Genomic DNA, 12,301 nt, shown 5'->3' on the forward strand with positions numbered 1-12,301 from the left:
AAGTAGGACCTGAGATTGGCGGGAAACATTGTTCTCGGGATTCCGGCGGCAGCTAAGAGCTGCAGGGCTGCCACTACCGAATAAGTCACCCTTCTTGGGACCTCAGGGATAGAACCTGTGTATTGCACGTTCCCGCCAGTTTCTCGCCCGCCAGGCCGATGCATCTGAAACTGCTCTGTAGTACAGCTGCGATGATCAGGGTTGCGCTCTACCTCTCATTCCGAGGCCACAGAGATTTGGGGTTTTGTGTGACTATGAGAAGAACGAGGATGTAAGAAAGGCCGCAAAATAATGGTCCGTCTTTGTGTGTCAAACATACTCTTTCTTGAGTATCTTGTTTGTGTACATGTTTCTTTTTCTGCTTTGGAATGCTTTTCCCCCTTCCCTGGAGAACTCATCTTTCAAGGTTCTGTTGTCATCCATCACTGTCTATTATCATTTTTGGTTTTCCCCACCGGACTTTGAACTCCTTGAGGGCACTAATGTCTTTCTGTGACCTTAAAACCAATATGAAGATAAGATGTTTTACTTACCCAAGTCTCTATTGTTTAATATTTAGGTATTTCCCCCCTCCCCAACCCTAGCAACTCATGAATTTCCTTAGAATAAATTCCTAAAAGTGATATTGCAGGGCCAAATGAAATGGATATTATGAGACGTTTGATAAAAAATGCTAACTTTTCCTCCAGAAATGTTTTACCAGTTTATCTCAACAGTAGTGTATGAGGGCGCTCTCTTCTTAAACTCATCAGTACTAGCTGTTGTTATCTTTAAAAACACTGTTAATTTGGTGAATTAAATTAAAAGATTGTTCTCTTTGTTTCTCAAGCACCAAGCAAATGCTAAATGTTTAATAGAATTGTCAAATAAATGAGTGAAGAATGTTAAATGATTAAAATAACTGCTCATTTAAAAATTGATATATAGTATATAAACATTTTGACAGTTGTGAAGATGGTCAAAAGATACAAACTTTCAGTTGTAAGAAAGTACTACAGGTGTAGTGTACAGCATGAGGACTATAGCTACCACTGCTGTATGATATATAGGAAAGTTGTTAAGAGAGCAATCCTGAGAGTTCTCATCACAAGGAAAAAACTGTTCTTCTTTTTTTACTTTTTCTTTTTCTTGTATCATATGAGAAGATAGATGTTAGCTGAACTTACTGTAATAATTATTTCATGATATATGTAAATCAAACCGTCATTCTGTATGTGTTAAATTTATGCAGTGATGTATGTCAATTATTTCTTTAAAAAATTAGGGGAAGATTTTTTAAAATAAGCCAAAATTGGTAAAAAAAGATAATACACAGATTAAGTATGTAATACAACCAGAAAAATGCTTTTTAATAAAAATAAAAATTGTCTAGTACATAACATTTTGACAATTCTTTTCTACATATCTCTATATTCACATGCCTCATAAATATGTAATTCTTTTTACAAATAAGACCATACTGGCCTTTAACAACCTTGACAAATAAGGTCAAACTGAACTGTTTTATACTATACTTAAAAAGTTATGACCATCTTTTCATGTCCATAAATAATGATCTATAAGTTTTCAATAGTTGCATTATATTCCATTGTGTGGAAATACAATAATTTACTTAACTATGGGTAAGCAATTAGATTATTTTCAAGTTCTTGCTATTATAAAAACACTAATGAATATTCTTATACATGGACCTATTTTGTGTACTTTCCTGATTATCTCTTTCTAATGGATTCATAGTAATAGAATTGTGGGGTCAAAGGGAACCTCCATTTACAATTATGATAAATATGGCTAAATTGCAAAACAAACATCAATTATATTGGTTATATCAATTTGTATTCTACAGTGCCTGAGAGTCTACTTTCTTCATACCCATACCAGCACTGGACAGGGTAAGTACTTTTTCTTTTTTTTCATAAAGGTATCATTGATACACACTCTTATGAAGGTTTCACATGAAAACCATTGTGGTTACTACATTCACCCATATTATCAAGTCCCCCTGATATCCCATTGAAATCACTGTCCATCAGTGTAGTAAGATGCCACAGAATCACTACTTGTCTTCTCTGTGCTACAGTGTCTTCTCTGTGACTCCCCCCAAACCATGTGTACCAATCATAGTACCTTTCAATCCCCTTCTCCCTCTGTCCCCACCATTCCTCCCACACTCCTCCCCTTTGGTAGCCACTAGTCCCTTCTTGGAGTCTGTGAGTTTGCTGCTGTTTTGATCCTTCAGTTTTGCTTCATTATTATGCTCCACAAATGAGGGAGGTCATTTGGTACTTGTCTTTCTCTGCCTGGCTTATTTCACTGAGCATAATATCCTCCAGCTTCATCCATGTTGTTGCAAATGGTAGGATTTGTTTTCTTCTCTGAATAGTATTCCATTGTGTATATGTAGCACATCTCAGGGTAAGTACTTTTTACCTTTATCAAGCTATAAGCAGAAAAAGAAGAAATGTCTTGCTTTACTTTTATTTGCCTTTTTTGCTTACTAGTAAAAAAAATATTTTCATATTTTTGTTAGTGAATTGCCACTTCATTCCTATTCTCAGTTCATTGTTGTGTCATTTTCTCATTAACTTGTAGGGGCTCCTTCCCATTAAGGATGTTAGCCTCTTATTACTGTGTTACTTGCGTAGAAGGAGATTATAGGATACAAATAAAGAAACCTAATGAAGATAGCTCAAGTAGAAGGTGGGGAAGAAGCATGGGGATATTGTAAATATGTAACAGGAAATTGTGTAAGCATCCAGGGATAGGAATTTTTTACTTTTTTATTTACTGAAGAATTCCTAGTGCCTGAAAGAAGCCCTGGCATTGTAGTAGGCATTCGCCAAACATTTGTTGAATGAATGAATGAAAGAATGATTGATCTCTTGTTCCAAAACTTGTCCTTTTGATTGTTATATCCTAAGAAAATATCTGGGACTTGGTGATATATCTTCATTCAGTGATTTGCTAGACTCTTCAGAGAGGCTCTTATCCAAGCGCCACTTGTAAGCCATTAGAAGGGGTATTTGGTTGGCCTTTTTGTCAAAACTGAAAGTTCTAAGCACTTACTACTTTTTATATGACTTTCAGCTCCCTTATGCATGTCTTGAGCATTTGGCTGAGGATATATGTTGGTCCCAGGAGCTGAAAAATTGATCAAAAAAGATATTTTGTAGGAAGAGTGGGTTAACAAATGTACCATTACATTTTTTTTTGGTATGATTAATGTACAAATACATGAGCAACATTATGGTTACTAGACTCCCCGCGTTATCAAGTCCCCACCGCATACCCCATTACAGTCACTGTCCATCAGTGTAGTAAGATGCTATAGTATCACTACGTGTCTTCTCTGTGTTGTACTGCCTTCCCCACCCCACTACATTATGTGTGCTAATCGTAATGTCCCCTTTTCCCCCTTATCCCTCCCTTCCCACCCATCCTCCCCAGTCCCATTCCCTTTGGTAACTGAGTCCATTCTCGGGTTCTTTGAGTCTGCTGCTGTTTTGTTTCTTCAGTTTTTCTTTGTTCTTGTACTCCACAGATGAGTGAAATCATTTGGTACTTGTCTTTCTTGGCCTGGCTAATTTCACTGAGCATAATTCCCTCTAGCTGTGTCCATGTTGTTGCAAATGGTAGGATGTGTTTCTTCTTACGGCTGAATAAAATTCCATTGTGTATATGTACCATATCTTCTTTATCCATTCATCTACTGATGGACTCTTAGGTTGCTTCCATTTCTTGGCTATTGTAAATAGTGCTGCGATAAACATAGGGGTGCATATGTCTTTTTCAAACTGGAGTGCTGCATTCTTAGGGTAAATTCCTAGAAGTGGAATTCCTGGGTCAAATGATATTTCTATTTTGAGTTTTTTGAGGCACCTCCATACTGCTTTCCACAATGGTTGAACTAATTTACATGCCCACCAGCAGTGTAGGAGGGTTCCCCTTTCTCTCTACAACCTAGCCAACATTTGTTGTTGTTTGTCTTTTGGTTGGTGGCCATCCTAACTGGTGTGAGGTGATATCTCATTGTGGTTTTAATTTGCATTTCTCTGATGATTAGCAATGTGGAGCATCTTTTCATGTGCCTGTTGGCCATCTGAATTTCTTCTTTGAACAGTGTCTGTTCAGCTCCTCTGCCCATTTTTTAATTGGATTATTTGCTTTTTGTTTGTTGAGGTACTTGAGCTCTTTATATATTTTGGATGTCAAACCTTTATCGGATATGTCATTTATGAATATATTCCCCCATACTGTAGGATGCCTTTTTGTTCTATTGATGGTGTCCTTTGCTGTACAGAAGCTTTTCAGCTTGATATAGTCCCACTTGTTCATTTTTGCTTTTGTTTGCCTTGTCCGGGGAGATATGTTCATGAAGAAGTCGCCCATGTTTATGTCCAAGAGATTTTTGCCTATGTTTTTTCCTAAGAGTTTTATGGTTTCATGACTTACATTCAAGTCTTTGATCCATTTTGAGTTTACTTTTTTGTATGGGGTTAGATAATGATCCAGTTTCATTCTCTTACATGTAGCTGTCCAGTTTTGCCAAAACCAGCTGTTGAAGAGGCTGTCATTTACCCATTGTATATCCATGACTCCTTTATTGTATATTAATTGACCATATATGTTTGAGTTAATATCTGGACTCTCTATTCTGTTCCACTCATCTATGGGTTTATTCTTGTGCCAGTACCAAATTGTCTTGATCACTGTGGCTTTGTAATAGAACTTGAAGTTGGGAAGCAAGATCCCCCCTGCTTTATTCTTCCTTCTCAGTATTGTTTTGGCTATATGGGGAATTTTAGAACTGTTTGTTCCAGTTCGTTGAAGAATGCTGTTGGTATTTTGATAGGGATTGCATTGAATCTGTAGATTGCTTTAGATAGGATGGCCATTTTGACAATATTAATTCTTGCTACCCAAGAGCATGGGATTAAGAGTGTCTTGTAGTTTTCAGGGTATAGGTCTTTCACTTCCTTGGTTAGGTTTATTCCTAGGTATTTTATTCTTTTTGATGCAATTGTGAATGGAATTGTTCTCCTGATTTCACTTTCCGCTAGTTCATCTGAAGTATATAGGAATGCAACAGATTTCTGTGTATTAATTTTGTATCCTGCAACTTTGCTGCATTCAGATATTAGTTCTAATAGTTTTGGAGTGAATTCTTTAGGGTTTTTTATGTACAATATCATGTCATCTGCAAATAGTGACAATTTGTCTTCTTCCTTGCCAATCTGGATGCTTTTTATTTCTTTGTTTTGTCTGATTGCCATGGCTAGGACCTCCAGTACTATGTTGAATAAAAGTGGGGAGAGTGAGGGGCGGAAGATGGTGTCGTGAGTAGAGCAGCGGAAATCTCCTCCCAAAACAACATATATCTATGAAAATATAACAAAGACAACCCTTCCTAGAATAAAGACCAGAGGACACAGGGCAATATCCAGACCACATCCACACCTGAGAGAACCCAGCGCCTCGCGAAGGGGGTAAGATACAAGCCCCAGCCCCGCGGGAGCCGAGCGCCCCTCCCCCCAGCTCCCGGCGGGAGAAGAGCAGGCAGAGCGGGAGGGAGACGGAGCCCAGGGCTGCCGAACACCCAGCCCAAGCCATCCGGGCCAGAGTGCAGGGCCCTCAATACTGGGAAAACAGGGCAGCAAGAACAGTGAGCAGGCACTGGAGGCTGGGCGACAGAGGACATAAGAAAAGCGCGCGACCATTTTTTTTTTTTTGCTTTTTTGCTGCTTTGTTTTGGCGAGCGCTTTTTGGAAGTCTTAAAGGGACAGGGACCCCAATACTAGGGAAACAGGGCAGAAAGACCGGTGAGCAGAGGCCTGAGGCTGGCACCGGAGAATAAAGAAAAACGAACGACCACCCTTTTTTTTTTAATTAAAAAAATTTTTTTTTTTTTTTAATTAAAAAAATTTTTTTTCTTATTTTTTTTTGTGGTCGTTGTTTTGTTTTGGCGGGTGCTTTTTGGAAGTCTTAAAGGGGCAGGGCGGGTCACTTAATCCAGAGGTAGGGAATCTGGGATCTCTGGGCACCCTAACCCCTGGGCTGCAGGGAGCAGGGAGGCCCCTTACGGAGATAAATAGCCTCCCAGCAGCTCCTGCTCCAACGCGACCACCATTTTGGAGCAGCTGCCCGAGCCAGGCCACGCCCACAGCAACAGCGGAGATAAACTCCATAGCAGCCTGGCAGGAAGCAGAAACCCTGTCTGCGCGCAGCTGCGCAGCACAAGCCACTAGAGGCCGCTGTTCTCCCAGGAGAGGAGGGCCACAAACCAACAAGAAAGGAAGTCCTTCCAGCCGTCACTCGTCCCAGTTCTGCAGACTATTCCTATCACCATGAAAAGGCAAAGCTACAGGCAGACAAAGATCACAGAGACAACACCAGAGAAGGAGACAGACCTAACCAGTCTCCCTGAAAAAGAATTCAAAATAAGAATCATAAACATGCTGACAGAGATGCAGAGAAATACGCAAGAGAAATGGGATGAAGTCCGGAAAGAGATCACAGATGCCAGAAAGGAGATCGCAGAAATGAAACAAACTCTGGAAGGGTTTATAAGCAGAATGGATAGAATGCAAGAGGCCATTGATGGAATTGAAATCAGAGAACAGGAACGCATACAAGCTGACATAGAGAGAGACAAAAGGATCTCCAGGAATGAAACAATATTAAGAGAACTGTGTGACCAATCTAAAAGGAACAATATCCATATTATAGGGGTCCCAGAAGAAGAAGAGAGAGGAAAAGAGATGGAAAGTATCTTAGAAGAAATAATTGCTGAAAACTTCCCCACACTGGGGGAGGAAGTAATCAAACAGACCACGGAAATACACAGAACCCCCAACAGAAAGGATCCAAGAAGGGCAACACCAAGACACATAATAATTAAAATGGCAAAGATCAAGGACAAGGAAAGAGTGTTAAAGGCAGCTAGAGAGAAAAAGGTCACCTATAAAGGGAAACCCATCAGGCTAACGTCAGATTTCTCAACAGAAACCCTACAGGCCAGAAGAGAATGGCATGATATATTTAATACAATGAAACAGAAAGGCCTTGAACCAAGGATACTGTATCCAGCACAACTATCATTCAAATATGACGGTGGGATTAAACAATTCCCAGACAAACAAAAGCTGAGGGAATTTTCTTTCCACAAACCACCTCTACAGAACATCTTACAGGGACTGCTCTAGATGGGAGCACTCCTAGAAGGAGCACAGCACAAAACACCCAACATATGAAGAATCGAGGAGGAGGAACAAGAAGGGAGAGAAGAAAAGAATCTCCAGACAGTGTATATAACAGCTCAATAAGCGAGCTAAGTTAGGCAGTAAGATACTAAAGAGGCTAACCTTGAACCTTTGGTAACCACGAATTTAAAGCCTGCAATGGCAATAAGTACATATCTTTCAATAGTCACCCTAAATGTTAATGGGTTGAATGCACCAATCAAAAGACACAGAGTAACAGAATGGATAAAAAAGCAAGGCCCATCTATATGCTGCTTACAAGAAACTCACCTCAAACCCAAAGACATGTACAGACTAAAAGTCAAGGGATGGAAAAACATATTTCAAGCAAACAACAGTGAGAAGAAAGCAGGGGTTGCAGTACTAATATCAGACAAAATAGACTTCAAAACAAAGAAAGTAACAAGAGATAAAGAAGGACACTACATAATGATAAAGGGCTCAGTCAAACAAGAGGATATAACCATTCTAAATATATATGCACCCAACACAGGAGCACAGCATATGTGAAACAAATACTAACAGAACTAAAGGGGGATATAGACTGCAATGCATTCATTCTAGGAGACTTCAACACACCACTCACCCCAAAGGATAGATCCACTGGGCAGAAAATAAGTAAGGACACGGAAGCACTGAACAACACAGTAGAGCAGATGGACCTAATAGACATCTATAGAACTCTACATCCAAAAGCAGCGGGATATACATTCTTCTCAAGTGCACATGGAACATTCTCCAGAATAGACCACATACTAGGCCACAAAAAGAGCCTCAGAAAATTCCAAAAGATTGAAATCCTACCAACCAACTTTTCAGACCACAAAGGCATAAAACTAGAAATAAACTGTACAAAGAAAGCAAAGAGGCTCACAAACACATGGAGGCTTAACAACATGCTCCTAAATAATCAATGGATCAATGACCAAATCAAAATGGAGATCCAGCAATATATGGAAACAAATGACAACAACAACACTAAGCCCCAACTTCTGTGGGACACAGCAAAAGCAGTCTTAAGAGGAAAGTATATAGCAATCCAAGCATATTTAAAAAAGGAAGAGCAATCCCAAATGAATGGTCTAATGTCACAATTATCGAAATTGGAAAAAGAAGAACAGATGAGGCCTAAGGTCAGCAGAAGGAGGGACATAATAAAGATCAGAGAAGAAATAAATAAAATTGAGAAGAATAAAACAATAGCAAAAATCAATGAAACCAAGAGCTGGTTCTTCGAGAAAATAAACAAAATAGATAAGCCTCTAGCCAGACTTATTAAGAAGAAAAGAGAGTCAACACAAATCAACAGTATCAGAAACGAGAAAGGAAAAATCACGACGGACCCCACGGAAATGCAAAGAATTATTGGAGAATACTATGAAAACCTATATGCTAACAAGCTGAGAAACCTAGGAGAAATGGACAACTTCCTAGAAAAATATAACCTTCCAAGATTGACCCAGGAAGAAACAGAAAATCGAAACAGACCAATTACCAGCAACGAAATTGAAGAGGTAATCAAAAAACTACAAAAGAACAAAACCCCTGGGCCAGATGGATTTACCTCGGAATTTTATCAGACATACAGGGAAGACATAATACCCATTCTCCTTAAAGTTTTCCAAAAAATAGAGGAGGAGGGGATACTCCCAAACTCATTCTATGAAGCTAACATCACCCTAATACCAAAACCAGGCAAAGACCCCACCAAAAAAGAAAACTACAGACCAATATCCCTGATGAACGTAGATGCAAAAATACTCAACAAAATATTAGCAAACCGAATTCAAAAATACATCAAAAGGATCATACACCATGACCAAGTGGGATTCATTCCAGGGATGCAAGGATGGTACAACATTCGAAAGTCCATCAACATCATCCACCACATCAACAAAAAGAAAGACAAAAACCACATGATTATCTCCATAGATGCTGAAAAAGCATTTGACAAAGTTCAACATCCATTCATGTTAAAAACTCCCAGCAAAATGGGAATAGAGGGCAAGTACCTCAACATAATAAAGGCCATCTATGATAAACCCACAGCCAACATTAGTTTGAACAGCGAGAAGCTGAAAGCATTTCCTCTGAGATCGGGAACTAGACAGGGATGCCCACTCTCTCCACTGTTATTTAACATAGTACTGGAGGTCCTAGCCACGGCAATCAGACAAAATAAAGAAATACAAGGAATCCAGATGGGTAAAGAAGAAGTTAAACTGTCACTATTTGCAGATGACATGATACTGTACATAAAAAACCCTAAAGATTCCACCCCAAAACTACTAGAACTGATATCGGAATACAGCAAAATTGCAGGATACAAAATCAACACACAGAAATCTGTGGCTTTCCTATATACTAACAATGAACCAACAGAAAGAGAAATCAGGAAAACAACTCCATTCACAATTGCATCAAAAAAAATAAAATACCTAGGAATAAACCTAACCAAAGAAGTGAAAGACTTATACTCTGAAAACTACAAGACACTCTTAAGAGAAATTAATGGGGACACTAACAGATGGAAACGCATCCCATGCTCGTGGCTAGGAAGAATTAATATCATCAAAATGGCCATCCTGCCCAAAGCAATATACAGATTTGATGCAATCCCTATGAAACTACCAGCAACATTCTTCAATGAACTGGAACAAATAATTCAAAAATTCATATGGAAACACCAAAGACCCCGAATAGCCAAAGCAATCCTGAGAAAGAAGAATAAAGTAGAGGGGATCTCACTCCCCAACTTCAAGCTCTACTATAAAGCCATAGTAATCAAGACAATTTGGTACTGGCACAAGAGCAGAGCCACAGACCAATGGAACAGACTAGAGAATCCAGACATTAACGCAGACATATATGGTCAATTAATATTTGATAAAGGAGCCATGGACATACAATGGCGAAATGACAGTCTCTTCAACAGGTGGTGCTGGCAAAACTGGACAGCTACATGTAGGAGAATGAAACTGGACCATTGTCTAACCCCATATACAAAAGTAAACTCAAAATGGATCAAAGACCTGAATGTAAGCCATGAAACCATTAAACTCTTGGAAGAAAACATAGGCAAAAACCTCTTAGACATAAACATGAGTGACCTCTTCTTGAACATATCTCCCCGGGCAAGGAAAACAACAGCAAAAATGAGTAAGTGGGACTATATTAAGCTGAAAAGCTTCTGTACAGCAAAAGACACCATCAATAGAACAAAAAGGATCCCTACAGTATGGGAGAATATATTTGAAAATGACACATCCTATAAAGGCTTGACGTCCAGAATATATAAGGAGCTCTCACGCCTCACCAAACAAAAAACAAATAACCCAATTAAAAAATGGGCAGAGGAACTGAACAGACAGTTCTCCAAAAAAGAAATACAGATGGCCAACAGACACATGAAAAGATACTCCACATCGCTAATTATCAGAGAAATGCAAATTAAAACTACAATGAGGTATCACCTCACACCAGTAAGGATGGCTGCCATCCAAAAGACAAACAACAACAAATGTTGGCGAGGCTGTGGAGAAAGGGGAACCCTCCTACACTGCTGGTGGGAATGTAAGTTAGTTCAACCATTGTGGAAAGCAGTATGGAGGTACATCAAAATGCTCAAAACAGACTTACCATTTGACCCAGGAATTCCACTCCTAGGAATTTACCCTAAGAACGCAGCAATCAAGTTTGAGAAAGACAGATGCACCCCTATGTTTATTGCAGCACTATTTACAATAGCCAAGAATTGGAAGCAACCTAAATGTCCATCAATAGATGAATGGATAAAGAAGATGTGGTACATATACACAATGGAATACTACTCAGCCATAAGAAAAGGGCAAATCCAATCATTTGCAGCAACATGGATGGAGGTGGAGGGTATTATGCTCAGTGAAACAAGCCAAGCGGAGAAAGAGAAATACCAAATGATTTCACTTATCTGTGGAATATAAGAACAAAGGAAAAACTGAAGGAACAAAACAGCAGCAGAATCACAGAACTCAAGAATGGACTAACAGGTACCAAAGGGAAAGGGACTGGGGAGGATGGGTGGGTAGGTAGGGATAAGGGGGGGAGAAGTAGGGGGGTATTAAGATTAACATGCATGGGGGGGTAGGAGAAAAGGGAGGGCTGTACAACACAGAGAAGGCAAGTAGTGATTCTACAACATTTTGCTATGCTGATGGACAGTGACTGTAAAGGGGTTTATAGGGGAGACCTGGTATAGGGGAGAGCCTAGTAAACATAATATTCATCATGTAAGTGTAGATTAGTGATAGCAAAAAAAAAAAAAAAAATGGCAGTTCCTGTGTGGTAACCTCCAACGAGTTCTACACAAGGGTATAAAGGGCATATAAAAGTGTAGGCAAAGGGTCTGTTTGTGTTTATACAGAGGATCAAAGCCTAATTGGGCTACCCCGAAAATGAACTAAGATACGATATGAAAAAGAACTTCCAACATCTGCACTCTCGGGAAGACTCATGCCAGAAGATGATCATCAAAAAACCCCAACGAAGATCCACGCACTGCTACAGCTGTAGATGCACTCATCCCACCAGTTCCTGGACTTGCCATCAGAATGAGGAAGGAGATATCTAAGCTGGCCTGTGCATACAGTAAAACAACAAAATTGGACTGGATCTATACTGTTGGAACTCAACCAAGAATTTGGAGAAGTGCAAATTGTAGCGCTCCAAAGTCTTACAACTACAAACTATTTACTGTTAAAAGAACATATGGCATGTGAACAGTCCCCAGGAATGGGTTGTTTTAATTTGTCTGATTTCTCTCAGACTGTTCAAGTTCAGTTGGACAATATCCACCATATCATAGATAAGTTTTCACAAATGCCTAAGGTGCCTAACTGGTTTTCTTGGTTTCACTGGAGATGGCTTGTAATTACAGATATGCTTTGGTTATGTAACTATACTCCTATTATGTTAATGTGTGTGTGCAATTTAATTAGTAGCTTAAAACCTATACATGCTGAAGTTACTCTACAAGAAGATATGTCAAAGAAATAATCAATCTT

General features: G+C 39.3%; 1 long non-coding RNA gene across 3 annotated transcripts in view; it reads left to right on the top strand.

Moving 5' to 3' along the window:
- The first annotated feature begins 7 nt into the window (after positions 1–7).
- LOC118928638 (uncharacterized) overlaps positions 8–12,301 on the top strand; it is a 103,631-nt gene continuing 91,337 nt past the window's right edge. For all 3 annotated transcript variants that reach the window (XR_005031305.2, XR_008999241.1, XR_008999242.1), the window contains exons 1-2: positions 8–294; positions 1,847–1,892. This is a non-coding gene — a long non-coding RNA (uncharacterized LOC118928638). The remainder of the gene's footprint in view (positions 295–1,846; positions 1,893–12,301) is intronic.

This window comes from Manis pentadactyla, chromosome 9, assembly GCF_030020395.1.
Source record: "Manis pentadactyla isolate mManPen7 chromosome 9, mManPen7.hap1, whole genome shotgun sequence".
Lineage (NCBI taxonomy): Eukaryota > Metazoa > Chordata > Mammalia > Pholidota > Manidae > Manis > Manis pentadactyla.